At 42.3% G+C, this 19,913-nt stretch overlaps 28 non-coding genes across 28 annotated transcripts; 11 read left to right on the forward strand and 17 right to left on the reverse strand.

The window, feature by feature from the left end:
• Positions 1-76: 76 nt before the first annotated feature.
• On the reverse strand, positions 77-150 carry TRNAT-AGU (transfer RNA threonine (anticodon AGU)). The gene has a single exon. It is a non-coding gene; the product is annotated as a tRNA-Thr (tRNA).
• Positions 151-758: 608 nt separating this feature from the next.
• TRNAS-GCU (transfer RNA serine (anticodon GCU)) lies at positions 759-840 on the forward strand. Its single transcript has one exon. It is a non-coding gene; the product is annotated as a tRNA-Ser (tRNA).
• Positions 841-1,196: 356 nt separating this feature from the next.
• On the reverse strand, positions 1,197-1,270 carry TRNAT-AGU (transfer RNA threonine (anticodon AGU)). Its single transcript has one exon. It is a non-coding gene; the product is annotated as a tRNA-Thr (tRNA).
• A 1,046-nt stretch (positions 1,271-2,316) lies between these two features.
• On the reverse strand, positions 2,317-2,390 carry TRNAT-AGU (transfer RNA threonine (anticodon AGU)). The gene has a single exon. It is a non-coding gene; the product is annotated as a tRNA-Thr (tRNA).
• A 608-nt stretch (positions 2,391-2,998) lies between these two features.
• On the forward strand, positions 2,999-3,080 carry TRNAS-GCU (transfer RNA serine (anticodon GCU)). The gene has a single exon. It is a non-coding gene; the product is annotated as a tRNA-Ser (tRNA).
• Positions 3,081-3,436: 356 nt separating this feature from the next.
• Positions 3,437-3,510, reverse strand: TRNAT-AGU (transfer RNA threonine (anticodon AGU)). The gene has a single exon. It is a non-coding gene; the product is annotated as a tRNA-Thr (tRNA).
• Positions 3,511-4,118: 608 nt separating this feature from the next.
• On the forward strand, positions 4,119-4,200 carry TRNAS-GCU (transfer RNA serine (anticodon GCU)). The gene has a single exon. It is a non-coding gene; the product is annotated as a tRNA-Ser (tRNA).
• Positions 4,201-4,556: 356 nt separating this feature from the next.
• On the reverse strand, positions 4,557-4,630 carry TRNAT-AGU (transfer RNA threonine (anticodon AGU)). The gene has a single exon. It is a non-coding gene; the product is annotated as a tRNA-Thr (tRNA).
• A 1,046-nt stretch (positions 4,631-5,676) lies between these two features.
• On the reverse strand, positions 5,677-5,750 carry TRNAT-AGU (transfer RNA threonine (anticodon AGU)). The gene has a single exon. It is a non-coding gene; the product is annotated as a tRNA-Thr (tRNA).
• A 608-nt stretch (positions 5,751-6,358) lies between these two features.
• On the forward strand, positions 6,359-6,440 carry TRNAS-GCU (transfer RNA serine (anticodon GCU)). Its single transcript has one exon. It is a non-coding gene; the product is annotated as a tRNA-Ser (tRNA).
• A 356-nt stretch (positions 6,441-6,796) lies between these two features.
• Positions 6,797-6,870, reverse strand: TRNAT-AGU (transfer RNA threonine (anticodon AGU)). The gene has a single exon. It is a non-coding gene; the product is annotated as a tRNA-Thr (tRNA).
• A 608-nt stretch (positions 6,871-7,478) lies between these two features.
• TRNAS-GCU (transfer RNA serine (anticodon GCU)) lies at positions 7,479-7,560 on the forward strand. Its single transcript has one exon. It is a non-coding gene; the product is annotated as a tRNA-Ser (tRNA).
• A 356-nt stretch (positions 7,561-7,916) lies between these two features.
• On the reverse strand, positions 7,917-7,990 carry TRNAT-AGU (transfer RNA threonine (anticodon AGU)). The gene has a single exon. It is a non-coding gene; the product is annotated as a tRNA-Thr (tRNA).
• Positions 7,991-8,598: 608 nt separating this feature from the next.
• TRNAS-GCU (transfer RNA serine (anticodon GCU)) lies at positions 8,599-8,680 on the forward strand. The gene has a single exon. It is a non-coding gene; the product is annotated as a tRNA-Ser (tRNA).
• A 1,038-nt stretch (positions 8,681-9,718) lies between these two features.
• TRNAS-GCU (transfer RNA serine (anticodon GCU)) lies at positions 9,719-9,800 on the forward strand. The gene has a single exon. It is a non-coding gene; the product is annotated as a tRNA-Ser (tRNA).
• Positions 9,801-10,156: 356 nt separating this feature from the next.
• On the reverse strand, positions 10,157-10,230 carry TRNAT-AGU (transfer RNA threonine (anticodon AGU)). Its single transcript has one exon. It is a non-coding gene; the product is annotated as a tRNA-Thr (tRNA).
• Positions 10,231-11,218: 988 nt separating this feature from the next.
• Positions 11,219-11,292, reverse strand: TRNAT-AGU (transfer RNA threonine (anticodon AGU)). Its single transcript has one exon. It is a non-coding gene; the product is annotated as a tRNA-Thr (tRNA).
• Positions 11,293-11,842: 550 nt separating this feature from the next.
• TRNAS-GCU (transfer RNA serine (anticodon GCU)) lies at positions 11,843-11,924 on the forward strand. The gene has a single exon. It is a non-coding gene; the product is annotated as a tRNA-Ser (tRNA).
• A 356-nt stretch (positions 11,925-12,280) lies between these two features.
• Positions 12,281-12,354, reverse strand: TRNAT-AGU (transfer RNA threonine (anticodon AGU)). Its single transcript has one exon. It is a non-coding gene; the product is annotated as a tRNA-Thr (tRNA).
• A 608-nt stretch (positions 12,355-12,962) lies between these two features.
• Positions 12,963-13,044, forward strand: TRNAS-GCU (transfer RNA serine (anticodon GCU)). Its single transcript has one exon. It is a non-coding gene; the product is annotated as a tRNA-Ser (tRNA).
• A 356-nt stretch (positions 13,045-13,400) lies between these two features.
• Positions 13,401-13,474, reverse strand: TRNAT-AGU (transfer RNA threonine (anticodon AGU)). The gene has a single exon. It is a non-coding gene; the product is annotated as a tRNA-Thr (tRNA).
• Positions 13,475-14,520: 1,046 nt separating this feature from the next.
• Positions 14,521-14,594, reverse strand: TRNAT-AGU (transfer RNA threonine (anticodon AGU)). The gene has a single exon. It is a non-coding gene; the product is annotated as a tRNA-Thr (tRNA).
• A 1,046-nt stretch (positions 14,595-15,640) lies between these two features.
• Positions 15,641-15,714, reverse strand: TRNAT-AGU (transfer RNA threonine (anticodon AGU)). Its single transcript has one exon. It is a non-coding gene; the product is annotated as a tRNA-Thr (tRNA).
• Positions 15,715-16,322: 608 nt separating this feature from the next.
• TRNAS-GCU (transfer RNA serine (anticodon GCU)) lies at positions 16,323-16,404 on the forward strand. The gene has a single exon. It is a non-coding gene; the product is annotated as a tRNA-Ser (tRNA).
• Positions 16,405-16,760: 356 nt separating this feature from the next.
• On the reverse strand, positions 16,761-16,834 carry TRNAT-AGU (transfer RNA threonine (anticodon AGU)). Its single transcript has one exon. It is a non-coding gene; the product is annotated as a tRNA-Thr (tRNA).
• Positions 16,835-17,880: 1,046 nt separating this feature from the next.
• On the reverse strand, positions 17,881-17,954 carry TRNAT-AGU (transfer RNA threonine (anticodon AGU)). Its single transcript has one exon. It is a non-coding gene; the product is annotated as a tRNA-Thr (tRNA).
• Positions 17,955-19,000: 1,046 nt separating this feature from the next.
• TRNAT-AGU (transfer RNA threonine (anticodon AGU)) lies at positions 19,001-19,074 on the reverse strand. Its single transcript has one exon. It is a non-coding gene; the product is annotated as a tRNA-Thr (tRNA).
• A 608-nt stretch (positions 19,075-19,682) lies between these two features.
• Positions 19,683-19,764, forward strand: TRNAS-GCU (transfer RNA serine (anticodon GCU)). Its single transcript has one exon. It is a non-coding gene; the product is annotated as a tRNA-Ser (tRNA).
• Positions 19,765-19,913: the final 149 nt, after the last annotated feature.

Genomic DNA, 19,913 nt, shown 5'->3' on the forward strand with positions numbered 1-19,913 from the left:
CATCTTTAATGTCATTGGCTAGTGAACATCTCCCTTTTGGAAAAAAGTGCTGATTATTGAGCAGAATAAGAGAACAAGGCACTGCTGAGAGTTGAACTCAGGATCTCCTGTTTACTAGACAGGCGCTTTAACCAACTAAGCCACAGCGCCCATGAGCAAAACTGTGGAAAACCAGAAAGATGGCAAGGATGATCCAGGAGAAGAATTTTTAAATGTAGGATGATTTTGAGGAGTGGTTCTAAGTTTTGCTATTTGTCACAGAGATGGCAAATTAAGTGTGAACAGATCCTATGCAGTATGTAGTTTCAGGTGGCTACCACTATAGAACAGCAAGGAAGTCGAGTCCCATCACATACTTGGCAGCAGCATGCAGTTCTCTGTCATTTTGCATCGTGACAATTCTAAATGAAATCGGCTTGGGAAGATCCTTTTTGGAAAAGACATGGATAATTTGTCCATAGGTATGTAATCCATGCATTTGCCTTGCATGAATTGTGGCCTGTTTTACTTTAAAAGTTAGATAGAAGGCAGAATTGACAGATTTAGGGAATGCTAGGGAAATGCCAACATAAATGAGAAGCAGAGAGGACTGAATGTTTAGTATTTATGCCATTAGCATGGGTCATCACGTTGGATGTAAAACAAGACCTGCTGAGCCAATGTCTGATGAACGGCGCTGTTGCATGTGGAAAGAAAATGAAGCCTAAGAATCATCGCGACTGTTTTCCAAATGTGGGTTCGGTAAAAGTACTTTTGTTGACGGGGTGGCCGAGTGGTTAAGGTGATGGACTGCTAATCCATTGTGCTCTGCACGCATGGGTTCGAATCCCATCCTCGTCGTATCATTTCTTTTTGGAAAATTCTCTATGCTCAGCGCAAGCAATGCCCCGAGGAAGAAAATTTACCATCACCGTTCAAGAAGGATGCTATTGAAGTCTCTAAACATATTTACAGGCATTATGTAGCGTATCAGTCAGGCAATAGTGAATCGGCACCTCTAATTTATCGTGCCTTATGCCATCCTACATTTTGCAAAACGTTGCAACCATCTACTTGTTAAAACTAAACCAGAGCTGACTCTTTGCCACTCGGGTGGAGTATTCTAGGGATGTGGGACGAGCATCTTTAATGTCATTGGCTAGTGAACATCTCCCTTTTGGAAAAAAGTGCTGATTATTGAGCAGAATAAGAGAACAAGGCACTGCTGAGAGTTGAACTCAGGATCTCCTGTTTACTAGACAGGCGCTTTAACCAACTAAGCCACAGCGCCCATGAGCAAAACTGTGGAAAACCAGAAAGATGGCAAGGATGATCCAGGAGAAGAATTTTTAAATGTAGGATGATTTTGAGGAGTGGTTCTAAGTTTTGCTATTTGTCACAGAGATGGCAAATTAAGTGTGAACAGATCCTATGCAGTATGTAGTTTCAGGTGGCTACCACTATAGAACAGCAAGGAAGTCGAGTCCCATCACATACTTGGCAGCAGCATGCAGTTCTCTGTCATTTTGCATCGTGACAATTCTAAATGAAATCGGCTTGGGAAGATCCTTTTTGGAAAAGACATGGATAATTTGTCCATAGGTATGTAATCCATGCATTTGCCTTGCATGAATTGTGGCCTGTTTTACTTTAAAAGTTAGATAGAAGGCAGAATTGACAGATTTAGGGAATGCTAGGGAAATGCCAACATAAATGAGAAGCAGAGAGGACTGAATGTTTAGTATTTATGCCATTAGCATGGGTCATCACGTTGGATGTAAAACAAGACCTGCTGAGCCAATGTCTGATGTACGGCGCTGTTGCATGTGGAAAGAAAATGAAGCCTAAGAATCATCACGACTGTTTTCCAAATGTGGGTTCGGTAAAAGTACTTTTGTTGACGGGGTGGCCGAGTGGTTAAGGCGATGGACTGCTAATCCATTGTGCTCTGCACGCATGAGTTCGAATCCCATCCTCGTCGTATCATTTCTTTTTGGAAAATTCTCTATGCTCAGCGCAAGCAATGCCCCGAGGAAGAAAATTTACCATCACCGTTCAAGAAGGATGCTATTGAAGTCTCTAAACATATTTACAGGCATTATGTAGCGTATCAGTCAGGCAATAGTGAATCGGCACCTCTAATTTATCGTGCCTTATGCCATCCTACATTTTGCAAAACGTTGCAACCATCTACTTGTTAAAACTAAACCAGAGCTGACTCTTTGCCACTCGGGTGGAGTATTCTAGGGATGTGGGACGAGCATCTTTAATGTCATTGGCTAGTGAACATCTCCCTTTTGGAAAAAAGTGCTGATTATTGAGCAGAATAAGAGAACAAGGCACTGCTGAGAGTTGAACTCAGGATCTCCTGTTTACTAGACAGGCGCTTTAACCAACTAAGCCACAGCGCCCATGAGCAAAACTGTGGAAAACCAGAAAGATGGCAAGGATGATCCAGGAGAAGAATTTTTAAATGTAGGATGATTTTGAGGAGTGGTTCTAAGTTTTGCTATTTGTCACAGAGATGGCAAATTAAGTGTGAACAGATCCTATGCAGCATGTAGTTTCAGGTGGCTACCACTATAGAACAGCAAGGAAGTCGAGTCCCATCACATACTTGGCAGCAGCATGCAGTTCTCTGTCATTTTGCATCGTGACAATTCTAAATGAAATCGGCTTGGGACGATCCTTTTTGGAAAAGACATGGATAATTTGTCCATAGGTATGTAATCCATGCATTTGCCTTGCATGAATTGTGGCCTGTTTTACTTTAAAAGTTAGATAGAAGGCAGAATTGACAGATTTAGGGAATGCTAGGGAAATGCCAACATAAATGAGAAGCAGAGAGGACTGAGTGTTTAGTATTTATGCCATTAGCATGGGTCATCACGTTGGATGTAAAACAAGACCTGCTGAGCCAATGTCTGATGTACGGCGCTGTTGCATGTGGAAAGAAAATGAAGCCTAAGAATCATCACGACTGTTTTCCAAATGTGGGTTCGGTAAAGGTACTTTTGTTGACGGGGTGGCCGAGTGGTTAAGGCGATGGACTGCTAATCCATTGTGCTCTGCACGCATGGGTTCAAATCCCATCCTCGTCGTATGATTTCCTTTTGGAAAATTCTCTATGCTCAGCGCAAGCAATGCCCCGAGGAAGAAAATTTACCATCACCGTTCAAGAAGGATGCTATTGAAGTCTCTAAACATATTTACAGGCATTATGTAGCGTATCAGTCAGGCAATAGTGAATCGGCACCTCTAATTTATCGTGCCTTATGCCATCCTACATTTTGCAAAACGTTGCAACCATCTACTTGTTAAAACTAAACCAGAGCTGACTCTTTGCCACTCGGGTGGAGTATTCTAGGGATGTGGGACGAGCATCTTTAATGTCATTGGCTAGTGAACATCTCCCTTTTGGAAAAAAGTGCTGATTATTGAGCAGAATAAGAGAACAAGGCACTGCTGAGAGTTGAACTCAGGATCTCCTGTTTACTAGACAGGCGCTTTAACCAACTAAGCCACAGCGCCCATGAGCAAAACTGTGGAAAACCAGAAAGATGGCAAGGATGATCCAGGAGAAGAATTTTTAAATGTAGGATGATTTTGAGGAGTGGTTCTAAGTTTTGCTATTTGTCACAGAGATGGCAAATTAAGTGTGAACAGATCCTATGCAGTATGTAGTTTCAGGTGGCTACCACTATAGAACAGCAAGGAAGTCGAGTCCCATCACATACTTGGCAGCAGCATGCAGTTCTCTGTCATTTTGCATCGTGACAATTCTAAATGAAATCGGCTTGGGAAGATCCTTTTTGGAAAAGACATGGATAATTTGTCCATAGGTATGTAATCCATGCATTTGCCTTGCATGAATTGTGGCCTGTTTTACTTTAAAAGTTAGATAGAAGGCAGAATTGACAGATTTAGGGAATGCTAGGGAAATGCCAACATAAATGAGAAGCAGAGAGGACTGAATGTTTAGTATTTATGCCATTAGCATGGGTCATCACGTTGGATGTAAAACAAGACCTGCTGAGCCAATGTCTGATGTACGGCGCTGTTGCATGTGGAAAGAAAATGAAGCCTAAGAATCATCACGACTGTTTTCCAAATGTGGGTTCGGTAAAAGTACTTTTGTTGACGGGGTGGCCGAGTGGTTAAGGCGATGGACTGCTAATCCATTGTGCTCTGCACGCATGGGTTCGAATCCCATCCTCGTCGTATCATTTCTTTTTGGAAAATTCTCTATGCTCAGCGCAAGCAATGCCCCGAGGAAGAAAATTTACCATCACCGTTCAAGAAGGATGCTATTGAAGTCTCTAAACATATTTACAGGCATTATGTAGCGTATCAGTCAGGCAATAGTGAATCGGCACCTCTAATTTATCGTGCCTTATGCCATCCTACATTTTGCAAAACGTTGCAACCATCTACTTGTTAAAACTAAACCAGAGCTGACTCTTTGCCACTCGGGTGGAGTATTCTAGGGATGTGGGACGAGCATCTTTAATGTCATTGGCTAGTGAACATCTCCCTTTTGGAAAAAAGTGCTGATTATTGAGCAGAATAAGAGAACAAGGCACTGCTGAGAGTTGAACTCAGGATCTCCTGTTTACTAGACAGGCGCTTTAACCAACTAAGCCACAGCGCCCATGAGCAAAACTGTGGAAAACCAGAAAGATGGCAATGATGATCCAGGAGAAGAATTTTTAAATGTAGGATGATTTTGAGGAGTGGTTCTAAGTTTTGCTATTTGTCACAGAGATGGCAAATTAAGTGTGAACAGATCCTATGCAGCATGTAGTTTCAGGTGGCTACCACTATAGAACAGCAAGGAAGTCGAGTCCCATCACATACTTGGCAGCAGCATGCAGTTCTCTGTCATTTTGCATCGTGACAATTCTAAATGAAATCGGCTTGGGACGATCCTTTTTGGAAAAGACATGGATAATTTGTCCATAGGTATGTAATCCATGCATTTGCCTTGCATGAATTGTGGCCTGTTTTACTTTAAAAGTTAGATAGAAGGCAGAATTGACAGATTTAGGGAATGCTAGGGAAATGCCAACATAAATGAGAAGCAGAGAGGACTGAATGTTTAGTATTTATGCCATTAGCATGGGTCATCACGTTGGATGTAAAACAAGACCTGCTGAGCCAATGTCTGATGTACGGCCCCCTTGCATGTGGAAAGAAAATGAAGCCTAAGAATCATCACGACTGTTTTCCAAATGTGGGTTCGGTAAAAGTACTTTTGTTGACGGGGTGGCCGAGTGGTTAAGGCGATGGACTGCTAATCCATTGTGCTCTGCACGCATGGGTTCGAATCCCAACCTCGTCGTATCATTTCTTTTTGGAAAATTCTCTATGCTCAGCGCAAGCAATGCCCCGAGGAAGAAAATTTACCATCACCGTTCAAGAAGGATGCTATTGAAGTCTCTAAACATATTTACAGGCATTATGTAGCGTATCAGTCAGGCAATAGTGAATCGGCACCTCTAATTTATCGTGCCTTATGCCATCCTACATTTTGCAAAACGTTGCAACCATCTACTTGTTAAAACTAAACCAGAGCTGACTCTTTGCCACTCGGGTGGAGTATTCTAGGGATGTGGGACGAGCATCTTTAATGTCATTGGCTAGTGAACATCTCCCTTTTGGAAAAAAGTGCTGATTATTGAGCAGAATAAGAGAACAAGGCACTGCTGAGAGTTGAACTCAGGATCTCCTGTTTACTAGACAGGCGCTTTAACCAACTAAGCCACAGCGCCCATGAGCAAAACTGTGGAAAACCAGAAAGATGGCAAGGATGATCCAGGAGAAGAATTTTTAAATGTAGGATGATTTTGAGGAGTGGTTCTAAGTTTTGCTATTTGTCACAGAGATGGCAAATTAAGTGTGAACAGATCCTATGCAGTATGTAGTTTCAGGTGGCTACCACTATAGAACAGCAAGGAAGTCGAGTCCCATGACATACTTGGCAGCAGCATGCAGTTCTCTGTCATTTTGCATCGTGACAATTCTAAATGAAATCGGCTTGGGAAGATCCTTTTTGGAAAAGACATGGATAATTTGTCCATAGGTATGTAATCCATGCATTTGCCTTGCATGAATTGTGGCCTGTTTTACTTTAAAAGTTAGATAGAAGGCAGAATTGACAGATTTAGGGAATGCTAGGGAAATGCCAACATAAATGAGAAGCAGAGAGGACTGAATGTTTAGTATTTATGCCATTAGCATGGGTCATCACGTTGGATGTAAAACAAGACCTGCTGAGCCAATGTCTGATGTACGGCGCTGTTGCATGTGGAAAGAAAATGAAGCCTAAGAATCATCACGACTGTTTTCCAAATGTGGGTTCGGTAAAAGTACTTTTGTTGACGGGGTGGCCGAGTGGTTAAGGCGATGGACTGCTAATCCATTGTGCTCTGCACGCATGGGTTCGAATCCCATCCTCGTCGTATCATTTCTTTTTGGAAAATTCTCTATGCTCAGCGCAAGCAATGCCCCGAGGAAGAAAATTTACCATCACCGTTCAAGAAGGATGCTATTGAAGTCTCTAAACATATTTACAGGCATTATGTAGCGTATCAGTCAGGCAATAGTGAATCGGCACCTCTAATTTATCGTGCCTTATGCCATCCTACATTTTGCAAAACGTTGCAACCATCTACTTGTTAAAACTAAACCAGAGCTGACTCTTTGCCACTCGGGTGGAGTATTCTAGGGATGTGGGACGAGCATCTTTAATGTCATTGGCTAGTGAACATCTCCCTTTTGGAAAAAAGTGCTGATTATTGAGCAGAATAAGAGAACAAGGCACTGCTGAGAGTTGAACTCAGGATCTCCTGTTTACTAGACAGGCGCTTTAACCAACTAAGCCACAGCGCCCATGAGCAAAACTGTGGAAAACCAGAAAGATGGCAATGATGATCCAGGAGAAGAATTTTTAAATGTAGGATGATTTTGAGGAGTGGTTCTAAGTTTTGCTATTTGTCACAGAGATGGCAAATTAAGTGTGAACAGATCCTATGCAGCATGTAGTTTCAGGTGGCTACCACTATAGAACAGCAAGGAAGTCGAGTCCCATCACATACTTGGCAGCAGCATGCAGTTCTCTGTCATTTTGCATCGTGACAATTCTAAATGAAATCGGCTTGGGACGATCCTTTTTGGAAAAGACATGGATAATTTGTCCATAGGTATGTAATCCATGCATTTGCCTTGCATGAATTGTGGCCTGTTTTACTTTAAAAGTTAGATAGAAGGCAGAATTGACAGATTTAGGGAATGCTAGGGAAATGCCAACATAAATGAGAAGCAGAGAGGACTGAATGTTTAGTATTTATGCCATTAGCATGGGTCATCACGTTGGATGTAAAACAAGACCTGCTGAGCCAATGTCTGATGTACGGCCCCCTTGCATGTGGAAAGAAAATGAAGCCTAAGAATCATCACGACTGTTTTCCAAATGTGGGTTCGGTAAAGGTACTTTTGTTGACGGGGTGGCCGAGTGGTTAAGGCGATGGACTGCTAATCCATTGTGCTCTGCACGCATGGGTTCGAATCCCATCCTCGTCGTATGATTTCCTTTTGGAAAATTCTCTATGCTCAGCGCAAGCAATGCCCCGAGGAAGAAAATTTACCATCACCGTTCAAGAAGGATGCTATTGAAGTCTCTAAACATATTTACAGGCATTATGTAGCGTATCAGTCAGGCAATAGTGAATCGGCACCTCTAATTTATTGTGCCTTATGCCATCCTACATTTTGCAAAACGTTGCAACCATCTACTTGTTAAAACTAAACCAGAGCTGACTCTTTGCCACTCGGGTGGAGTATTCTAGGGATGTGGGACGAGCATCTTTAATGTCATTGGCTAGTGAACATCTCCCTTTTGGAAAAAAGTGCTGATTATTGAGCAGAATAAGAGAACAAGGCACTGCTGAGAGTTGAACTCAGGATCTCCTGTTTACTAGACAGGCGCTTTAACCAACTAAGCCACAGTGCCCATGAGCAAAACTGTGGAAAACCAGAAAGATGGCAAGGATGATCCAGGAGAAGAATTTTTAAATGTAGGATGATTTTGAGGAGTGGTTCTAAGTTTTGCTATTTGTCACAGAGATGGCAAATTAAGTGTGAACAGATCCTATGCAGTATGTAGTTTCAGGTGGCTACCACTATAGAACAGCAAGGAAGTCGAGTCCCATGACATACTTGGCAGCAGCATGCAGTTCTCTGTCATTTTGCATCGTGACAATTCTAAATGAAATCGGCTTGGGAAGATCCTTTTTGGAAAAGACATGGATAATTTGTCCATAGGTATGTAATCCATGCATTTGCCTTGCATGAATTGTGGCCTGTTTTACTTTAAAAGTTAGATAGAAGGCAGAATTGACAGATTTAGGGAATGCTAGGGAAATGCCAACATAAATGAGAAGCAGAGAGGACTGAATGTTTAGTATTTATGCCATTAGCATGGGTCATCACGTTGGATGTAAAACAAGACCTGCTGAGCCAATGTCTGATGTACGGCGCTGTTGCATGTGGAAAGAAAATGAAGCCTAAGAATCATCACGACTGTTTTCCAAATGTGGGTTCGGTAAAAGTACTTTTGTTGACGGGGTGGCCGAGTGGTTAAGGCGATGGACTGCTAATCCATTGTGCTCTGCACGCATGGGTTCGAATCCCATCCTCGTCGTATGATTTCCTTTTGGAAAATTCTCTATGCTCAGCGCAAGCAATGCCCCGAGGAAGAAAATTTACCATCACCGTTCAAGAAGGATGCTATTGAAGTCTCTAAACATATTTACAGGCATTATGTAGCGTATCAGTCAGGCAATAGTGAATCGGCACCTCTAATTTATTGTGCCTTATGCCATCCTACATTTTGCAAAACGTTGCAACCATCTACTTGTTAAAACTAAAGCAGAGCTGACTCTTTGCCACTCGGGTGGAGTATTCTAGGGATGTGGGACGAGCATCTTTAATGTCATTGGCTAGTGAACATCTCCCTTTTGGAAAAAAGAGCTGATTATTGAGCAGAATAAGAGAACAAGGCACTGCTGAGAGTTGAACTCAGGATCTCCTGTTTACTAGACAGGCGATTTAACCAACTAAGCCACAGCGCCCATGAGCAAACCTGTGGAAAACCAGAAAGATGGCAAGGATGATCCAGGAGAAGAATTTTTAAATGTAGGATGATTTTGAGGAGTGGTTCTAAGTTTTGCTATTTGTCACAGAGATGGCAAATTAAGTGTGAACAGATCCTATGCAGTATGTAGTTTCAGGTGGCTACCACTATAGAACAGCAAGGAAGTCGAGTCCCATCACATACTTGGCAGCAGCATGCAGTTCTCTGTCATTTTGCATCGTGACAATTCTAAATGAAATCGGCTTGGGAAGATCCTTTTTGGAAAAGACATGGATAATTTGTCCATAGGTATGTAATCCATGCATTTGCCTTGCATGAATTGTGGCCTGTTTTACTTTAAAAGTTAGATAGAAGGCAGAATTGACAGATTTAGGGAATGCTAGGGAAATGCCAACATAAATGAGAAGCAGAGAGGACTGAATGTTTAGTATTTATGCCATTAGCATGGGTCATCACGTTGGATGTAAAACAAGACCTGCTGAGCCAATGTCTGATGTACGGCGCTGTTGCATGTCGAAAGAAAATGAAGCCTAAGAATCATCACGACTGTTTTCCAAATGTGGGTTCGGTAAAGGTACTTTTGTTGACGGGGTGGCCGAGTGGTTAAGGCGATGGACTGCTAATCCATTGTGCTCTGCACGCATGGGTTCGAATCCCATCCTCGTCGTATGATTTCCTTTTGGAAAATTCTCTATGCTCAGCGCAAGCAATGCCCCGAGGAAGAAAATTTACCATCACCGTTCCAGAAGGATGCTATTGAAGTCTCTAAACATATTTACAGGCATTATGTAGCGTATCAGTCAGGCAATAGTGAATCGGCACCTCTAATTTATTGTGCCTTATGCCATCCTACATTTTGCAAAACGTTGCAACCATCTACTTGTTAAAACTAAAGCAGAGCTGACTCTTTGCCACTCGGGTGGAGTATTCTAGGGATGTGGGACGAGCATCTTTAATGTCATTGGCTAGTGAACATCTCCCTTTTGGAAAAAAGAGCTGATTATTGAGCAGAATAAGAGAACAAGGCACTGCTGAGAGTTGAACTCAGGATCTCCTGTTTACTAGACAGGCGCTTTAACCAACTAAGCCACAGCGCCCATGAGCAAAACTGTGGAAAACCAGAAAGATGGCAAGGATGATCCAGGAGAAGAATTTTTAAATGTAGGAAGATTTTGAGGAGTGGTTCTAAGTTTTGCTATTTGTCACAGAGATGGCAAATTAAGTGTTAACAGATCCTATGCAGCATGTAGTTTCAGGTGGCTACCACTATAGAACAGCAAGGAAGTCGAGTCCCATCACATCGGCTTGGGAAGATCCTTTTTGGAAAAGACATGGATAATTTGTCCATAGGTATGTAATCCATGCATTTGCCTTGCATGAATTGTGGCCTGTTTTACTTTAAAAGTTAGATAGAAGGCAGAATTGACAGATTTAGGGAATGCTAGGGAAATGCCAACATAAATGAGAAGCAGAGAGGACTGAATGTTTAGTATTTATGCCATTAGCATGGGTCATCACGTTGGATGTAAAACAAGACCTGCTGAGCCAATGTCTGATGTACGGCGCTGTTGCATGTCGAAAGAAAATGAAGCCTAAGAATCATCACGACTGTTTTCCAAATGTGGGTTCGGTAAAGGTACTTTTGTTGACGGGGTGGCTGAGTGGTTAAGGCGATGGACTGCTAATCCATTGTGCTCTGCACGCATGGGTTCGAATCCCATCCTCGTCGTATGATTTCCTTTTGGAAAATTCTCTATGCTCAGCGCAAGCAATGCCCCGAGGAAGAAAATTTACCATCACCGTTCAAGAAGGATGCTATTGAAGTCTCTAAACATATTTACAGGCATTATGTAGCGTATCAGTCAGGCAATAGTGAATCGGCACCTCTAATTTATTGTGCCTTATGCCATCCTACATTTTGCAAAACGTTGCAACCATCTACTTGTTAAAACTAAAGCAGAGCTGACTCTTTGCCACTCGGGTGGAGTATTCTAGGGATGTGGGACGAGCATCTTTAATGTCATTGGCTAGTGAACATCTCCCTTTTGGAAAAAAGAGCTGATTATTGAGCAGAATAAGAGAACAAGGCACTGCTGAGAGTTGAACTCAGGATCTCCTGTTTACTAGACAGGCGCTTTAACCAACTAAGCCACAGCGCCCATGAGCAAAACTGTGGAAAACCAGAAAGATGGCAAGGATGATCCAGGAGAAGAATTTTTAAATGTAGGAAGATTTTGAGGAGTGGTTCTAAGTTTTGCTATTTGTCACAGAGATGGCAAATTAAGTGTGAACAGATCCTATGCAGCATGTAGTTTCAGGTGGCTACCACTATAGAACAGCAAGGAAGTCGAGTCCCATCACATCGGCTTGGGAAGATCCTTTTTGGAAAAGACATGGATAATTTGTCCATAGGTATGTAATCCATGCATTTGCCTTGCATGAATTGTGGCCTGTTTTACTTTAAAAGTTAGATAGAAGGCAGAATTGACAGATTTAGGGAATGCTAGGGAAATGCCAACATAAATGAGACGCAGAGAGGACTGAATGTTTAGTATTTATGCCATTAGCATGGGTCATCACGTTGGATGTAAAACAAGACCTGCTGAGCCAATGTCTGATGTACGGCGCTGTTGCATGTGGAAAGAAAATGAAGCCTAAGAATCATCACGACTGTTTTCCAAATGTGGGTTCGGTAAAAGTACTTTTGTTGACGGGGTGGCCGAGTGGTTAAGGCGATGGACTGCTAATCCATTGTGCTCTGCACGCATGGGTTCGAATCCCATCCTCGTCGTATCATTTCATTTTGGAAAATTCTCTATGCTCAGCACAAGCAATGCCCCGAGGAAGAAAATTTACCATCACCGTTCAAGAAGGATGCTATTGAAGTCTCTAAACATATTTACAGGCATTATGTAGCGTATCAGTCAGGCAATAGTGAATCGGCACCTCTAATTTATCGTGCCTTATGCCATCCTACATTTTGCAAAACGTTGCAACCATCTACTTGTTAAAACTAAACCAGAGCTGACTCTTTGCCACTCGGGTGGAGTATTCTAGGGATGTGGGACGAGCATCTTTAATGTCATTGGCTAGTGAACATCTCCCTTTTGGAAAAAAGTGCTGATTATTGAGCAGAATAAGAGAACAAGGCACTGCTGAGAGTTGAACTCAGGATCTCCTGTTTACTAGACAGGCGCTTTAACCAACTAAGCCACAGCGCCCATGAGCAAAACTGTGGAAAACCAGAAAGATGGCAAGGATGATCCAGGAGAAGAATTTTTAAATGTAGGATGATTTTGAGGAGTGGTTCTAAGTTTTGCTATTTGTCACAGAGATGGCAAATTAAGTGTGAACAGATCCTATGCAGCATGTAGTTTCAGGTGGCTACCACTATAGAACAGCAAGGAAGTCGAGTCCCATCACATACTTGGCAGCAGCATGCAGTTCTCTGTCATTTTGCATCGTGACAATTCTAAATGAAATCGGCTTGGGACGATCCTTTTTGGAAAAGACATGGATAATTTGTCCATAGGTATGTAATCCATGCATTTGCCTTGCATGAATTGTGGCCTGTTTTACTTTAAAAGTTAGATAGAAGGCAGAATTGACAGATTTAGGGAATGCTAGGGAAATGCCAACATAAATGAGAAGCAGAGAGGACTGAATGTTTAGTATTTATGCCATTAGCATGGGTCATCACGTTGGATGTAAAACAAGACCTGCTGAGCCAATGTCTGATGTACGGCGCTGTTGCATGTGGAAAGAAAATGAAGCCTAAGAATCATCACGACTGTTTTCCAAATGTGGGTTCGGTAAAGGTACTTTTGTTGACGGGGTGGCCGAGTGGTTAAGGCGATGGACTGCTAATCCATTGTGCTCTGCACGCATGGGTTCGAATCCCATCCTCGTCGTATGATTTCCTTTTGGAAAATTCTCTATGCTCAGCGCAAGCAATGCCCCGAGGAAGAAAATTTACCATCACCGTTCAAGAAGGATGCTATTGAAGTCTCTAAACATATTTACAGGCATTATGTAGCGTATCAGTCAGGCAATAGTGAATCGGCACCTCTAATTTATTGTGCCTTATGCCATCCTACATTTTGCAAAACGTTGCAACCATCTACTTGTTAAAACTAAACCAGAGCTGACTCTTTGCCACTCAGGTGGAGTATTCTAGGGATGTGGGACGAGCATCTTTAATGTCATTGGCTAGTGAACATCTCCCTTTTGGAAAAAAGTGCTGATTATTGAGCAGAATAAGAGAACAAGGCACTGCTGAGAGTTGAACTCAGGATCTCCTGTTTACTAGACAGGCGCTTTAACCAACTAAGCCACAGCGCCCATGAGCAAAACTGTGGAAAACCAGAAAGATGGCAAGGATGATCCAGGAGAAGAATTTTTAAATGTAGGATGATTTTGAGGAGTGGTTCTAAGTTTTGCTATTTGTCACAGAGATGGCAAATTAAGTGTGAACAGATCCTATGCAGTATGTAGTTTCAGGTGGCTACCACTATAGAACAGCAAGGAAGTCGAGTCCCATGACATACTTGGCAGCAGCATGCACTTCTCTGTCATTTTGCATCGTGACAATTCTAAATGAAATCGGCTTGGGAAGATCCTTTTTGGAAAAGACATGGATAATTTGTCCATAGGTATGTAATCCATGCATTTGCCTTGCATGAATTGTGGCCTGTTTTACTTTAAAAGTTAGATAGAAGGCAGAATTGACAGATTTAGGGAATGCTAGGGAAATGCCAACATAAATGAGAAGCAGAGAGGACTGAATGTTTAGTATTTATGCCATTAGCATGGGTCATCACGTTGGATGTAAAACAAGACCTGCTGAGCCAATGTCTGATGTACGGCGCTGTTGCATGTGGAAAGAAAATGAAGCCTAAGAATCATCACGACTGTTTTCCAAATGTGGGTTCGGTAAAAGTACTTTTGTTGATGGGGTGGCCGAGTGGTTAAGGCGATGGACTGCTAATCCATTGTGCTCTGCACGCATGGGTTAGAATCCCATCCTTGTCGTATGATTTCTTTTTGGAAAACTCTCTATGCTCAGCGCAAGCAATGCCCCGAGGAAGAAAATTTACCATCACCGTTCAAGAAGGATGCTATTGAAGTCTCTAAACATATTTACAGGCATTATGTAGCGTATGAGTCAGGCAATAGTGAATCGGCACCTCTAATTTATCGTGCCTTATGCCATCCTACATTTTGCAAAACGTTGCAACCATCTACTTGTTAAAACTAAACCAGAGCTGACTCTTTGCCACTCGGGTGGAGTATTCTAGGGATGTGGGACGAGCATCTTTAATGTCATTGGCTAGTGAACATCTCCCTTTTGGAAAAAAGTGCTGATTATTGAGCAGAATAAGAGAACAAGGCACTGCTGAGAGTTGAACTCAGGATCTCCTGTTTACTAGACAGGCGCTTTAACCAACTAAGCCACAGCGCCCATGAGCAAAACTGTGGAAAACCAGAAAGATGGCAAGGATGATCCAGGAGAAGAATTTTTAAATGTAGGATGATTTTGAGGAGTGGTTCTAAGTTTTGCTATTTGTCACAGAGATGGCAAATTAAGTGTGAACAGATCCTATGCAGCATGTAGTTTCAGGTGGCTGCCACTATAGAACAGCAAGGAAGTCGAGTCCCATCACATACTTGGCAGCAGCATGCAGTTCTCTGTCATTTTGCATCGTGACAATTCTAAATGAAATCGGCTTGGGACGATCCTTTTTGGAAAAGACATGGATAATTTGTCCATAGGTATGTAATCCATGCATTTGCCTTGCATGAATTGTGGCCTGTTTTACTTTAAAAGTTAGATAGAAGGCAGAATTGACAGATTTAGGGAATGCTAGGGAAATGCCAACATAAATGAGAAGCAGAGAGGACTGAATGTTTAGTATTTATGCCATTAGCATGGGTCATCACGTTGGATGTAAAACAAGACCTGCTGAGCCAATGTCTGATGTACGGCGCTGTTGCATGTGGAAAGAAAATGAAGCCTAAGAATCATCACGACTGTTTTCCAAATGTGGGTTCGGTAAAGGTACTTTTGTTGATGGGGTGGCCGAGTGGTTAAGGCGATGGACTGCTAATCCATTGTGCTCTGCACGCATGGGTTCGAATCCCATCCTCGTCGTATGATTTCCTTTTGGAAAATTCTCTATGCTCAGCGCAAGCAATGCCCCGAGGAAGAAAATTTACCATCACCGTTCAAGAAGGATGCTATTGAAGTCTCTAAACATATTTACAGGCATTATGTAGCGTATCAGTCAGGCAATAGTGAATCGGCACCTCTAATTTATCGTGCCTTATGCCATCCTACATTTTGCAAAACGTTGCAACCATCTACTTGTTAAAACTAAACCAGAGCTGACTCTTTGCCACTCGGGTGGAGTATTCTAGGGATGTGGGACGAGCATCTTTAATGTCATTGGCTAGTGAACATCTCCCTTTTGGAAAAAAGTGCTGATTATTGAGCAGAATAAGAGAACAAGGCACTGCTGAGAGTTGAACTCAGGATCTCCTGTTTACTAGACAGGCGCTTTAACCAACTAAGCCACAGCGCCCATGAGCAAAACTGTGGAAAACCAGAAAGATGGCAAGGATGATCCAGGAGAAGAATTTTTAAATGTAGGATGATTTTGAGGAGTGGTTCTAAGTTTTGCTATTTGTCACAGAGATGGCAAATTAAGTGTGAACAGATCCTATGCAGTATGTAGTTTCAGGTGGCTACCACTATAGAACAGCAAGGAAGTCGAGTCCCATGACATACTTGGCAGCAGCATGCAGTTCTCTGTCATTTTGCATCGTGACAATTCTAAATGAAATCGGCTTGGGAAGATCCTTTTTGGAAAAGACATGGATAATTTGTCCATAGGTATGTAATCCATGCATTTGCCTTGCATGAATTGTGGCCTGTTTTACTTTAAAAGTTAGATAGAAGGCAGAATTGACAGATTTAGGGAATGCTAGGGAAATGCCAACATAAATGAGACGCAGAGAGGACTGAATGTTTAGTATTTATGCCATTAGCATGGGTCATCACGTTGGATGTAAAACAAGACCTGCTGAGCCAATGTCTGATGTACGGCGCTGTTGCATGTGGAAAGAAAATGAAGCCTAAGAATCATCACGACTGTTTTCCAAATGTGGGTTCGGTAAAAGTACTTTTGTTGACGGGGTGGCCGAGTGGTTAAGGCGATGGACTGCTAATCCATTGTGCTCTGCACGCATGGGTTCGAATCCCATCCTCGTCGTATCATTTCATTTTGGAAAATTCTCTATGCTCAGCGCAAGCAATGCCCCGAGGAAGAAAATTTACCATCACCGTTCAAGAAGGATGCTATTGAAGTCTCTAAACATATTTACAGGCATTATGTAGCGTATCAGTCAGGCAATAGTGAATCGGCACCTCTAATTTATCGTGCCTTATGCCATCCTACATTTTGCAAAACGTTGCAACCATCTACTTGTTAAAACTAAACCAGAGCTGACTCTTTGCCACTCGGGTGGAGTATTCTAGGGATGTGGGACGAGCATCTTTAATGTCATTGGCTAGTGAACATCTCCCTTTTGGAAAAAAGTGCTGATTATTGAGCAGAATAAGAGAACAAGGCACTGCTGAGAGTTGAACTCAGGATCTCCTGTTTACTAGACAGGCGCTTTAACCAACTAAGCCACAGCGCCCATGAGCAAAACTGTGGAAAACCAGAAAGATGGCAAGGATGATCCAGGAGAAGAATTTTTAAATGTAGGATGATTTTGAGGAGTGGTTCTAAGTTTTGCTATTTGTCACAGAGATGGCAAATTAAGTGTGAACAGATCCTATGCAGTATGTAGTTTCAGGTGGCTACCACTATAGAACAGCAAGGAAGTCGAGTCCCATGACATACTTGGCAGCAGCATGCACTTCTCTGTCATTTTGCATCGTGACAATTCTAAATGAAATCGGCTTGGGAAGATCCTTTTTGGAAAAGACATGGATAATTTGTCCATAGGTATGTAATCCATGCATTTGCCTTGCATGAATTGTGGCCTGTTTTACTTTAAAAGTTAGATAGAAGGCAGAATTGACAGATTTAGGGAATGCTAGGGAAATGCCAACATAAATGAGAAGCAGAGAGGACTGAATGTTTAGTATTTATGCCATTAGCATGGGTCATCACGTTGGATGTAAAACAAGACCTGCTGAGCCAATGTCTGATGTACGGCGCTGTTGCATGTGGAAAGAAAATGAAGCCTAAGAATCATCACGACTGTTTTCCAAATGTGGGTTCGGTAAAAGTACTTTTGTTGATGGGGTGGCCGAGTGGTTAAGGCGATGGACTGCTAATCCATTGTGCTCTGCACGCATGGGTTAGAATCCCATCCTTGTCGTATGATTTCTTTTTGGAAAATTCTCTATGCTCAGCGCAAGCAATGCCCCGAGGAAGAAAATTTACCATCACCGTTCAAGAAGGATGCTATTGAAGTCTCTAAACATATTTACAGGCATTATGTAGCGTATGAGTCAGGCAATAGTGAATCGGCACCTCTAATTTATCGTGCCTTATGCCATCCTACATTTTGCAAAACGTTGCAACCATCTACTTGTTAAAACTAAACCAGAGCTGACTCTTTGCCACTCGGGTGGAGTATTCTAGGGATGTGGGACGAGCATCTTTAATGTCATTGGCTAGTGAACATCTCCCTTTTGGAAAAAAGTGCTGATTATTGAGCAGAATAAGAGAACAAGGCACTGCTGAGAGTTGAACTCAGGATCTCCTGTTTACTAGACAGGCGCTTTAACCAACTAAGCCACAGCGCCCATGAGCAAAACTGTGGAAAACCAGAAAGATGGCAAGGATGATCCAGGAGAAGAATTTTTAAATGTAGGATGATTTTGAGGAGTGGTTCTAAGTTTTGCTATTTGTCACAGAGATGGCAAATTAAGTGTGAACAGATCCTATGCAGCATGTAGTTTCAGGTGGCTGCCACTATAGAACAGCAAGGAAGTCGAGTCCCATCACATACTTGGCAGCAGCATGCAGTTCTCTGTCATTTTGCATCGTGACAATTCTAAATGAAATCGGCTTGGGACGATCCTTTTTGGAAAAGACATGGATAATTTGTCCATAGGTATGTAATCCATGCATTTGCCTTGCATGAATTGTGGCCTGTTTTACTTTAAAAGTTAGATAGAAGGCAGAATTGACAGATTTAGGGAATGCTAGGGAAATGCCAACATAAATGAGAAGCAGAGAGGACTGAATGTTTAGTATTTATGCCATTAGCATGGGTCATCACGTTGGATGTAAAACAAGACCTGCTGAGCCAATGTCTGATGTACGGCGCTGTTGCATGTGGAAAGAAAATGAAGCCTAAGAATCATCACGACTGTTTTCCAAATGTGGGTTCGGTAAAGGTACTTTTGTTGATGGGGTGGCCGAGTGGTTAAGGCGATGGACTGCTAATCCATTGTGCTCTGCACGCATGGGTTCGAATCCCATCCTCGTCGTATGATTTCCTTTTGGAAAATTCTCTATGCTCAGCGCAAGCAATGCCCCGAGGAAGAAAATTTACCATCACCGTTCAAGAAGGATGCTATTGAAGTCTCTAAACATATTTACAGGCATTATGTAGCGTATCAGTCAGGCAATAGTGAATCGGCACCTCTAATTTATCGTGCCTTATGCCATCCTACATTTTGCAAAACGTTGCAACCATCTACTTGTTAAAACTAAACCAGAGCTGACTCTTTGCCACTCGGGTGGAGTATTCTAGGGATGTGGGACGAGCATCTTTAATGTCATTGGCTAGTGAACATCTCCCTTTTGGAAAAAAGTGCTGATTATTGAGCAGAATAAGAGAACAAGGCACTGCTGAGAGTTGAACTCAGGATCTCCTGTTTACTAGACAGGCGCTTTAACCAACTAAGCCACAGCGCCCATGAGCAAAACTGTGGAAAACCAGAAAGATGGCAAGGATGATCCAGGAGAAGAATTTTTAAATGTAGGATGATTTTGAGGAGTGGTTCTAAGTTTTGCTATTTGTCACAGAGATGGCAAATTAAGTGTGAACAGATCCTATGCAGTATGTAGTTTCAGGTGGCTACCACTATAGAACAGCAAGGAAGTCGAGTCCCATGACATACTTGGCAGCAGCATGCAGTTCTCTGTCATTTTGCATCGTGACAATTCTAAATGAAATCGGCTTGGGAAGATCCTTTTTGGAAAAGACATGGATAATTTGTCCATAGGTATGTAATCCATGCATTTGCCTTGCATGAATTGTGGCCTGTTTTACTTTAAAAGTTAGATAGAAGGCAGAATTGACAGATTTAGGGAATGCTAGGGAAATGCCAACATAAATGAGACGCAGAGAGGACTGAATGTTTAGTATTTATGCCATTAGCATGGGTCATCACGTTGGATGTAAAACAAGACCTGCTGAGCCAATGTCTGATGTACGGCGCTGTTGCATGTGGAAAGAAAATGAAGCCTAAGAATCATCACGACTGTTTTCCAAATGTGGGTTCGGTAAAAGTACTTTTGTTGACGGGGTGGCCGAGTGGTTAAGGCGATGGACTGCTAATCCATTGTGCTCTGCACGCATGGGTTCGAATCCCATCCTCGTCGTATCATTTCATTTTGGAAAATTCTCTATGCTCAGCGCAAGCAATGCCCCGAGGAAGAAAATTTACCATCACCGTTCAAGAAGGATGCTATTGAAGTCTCTAAACATATTTACAGGCATTATGTAGCGTATCAGTCAGGCAATAGTGAAT

This window comes from Eleutherodactylus coqui, chromosome 11, assembly GCF_035609145.1.
Source record: "Eleutherodactylus coqui strain aEleCoq1 chromosome 11, aEleCoq1.hap1, whole genome shotgun sequence".
In the NCBI taxonomy this organism is placed as follows: Eukaryota; Metazoa; Chordata; class Amphibia; order Anura; family Eleutherodactylidae; genus Eleutherodactylus; species Eleutherodactylus coqui.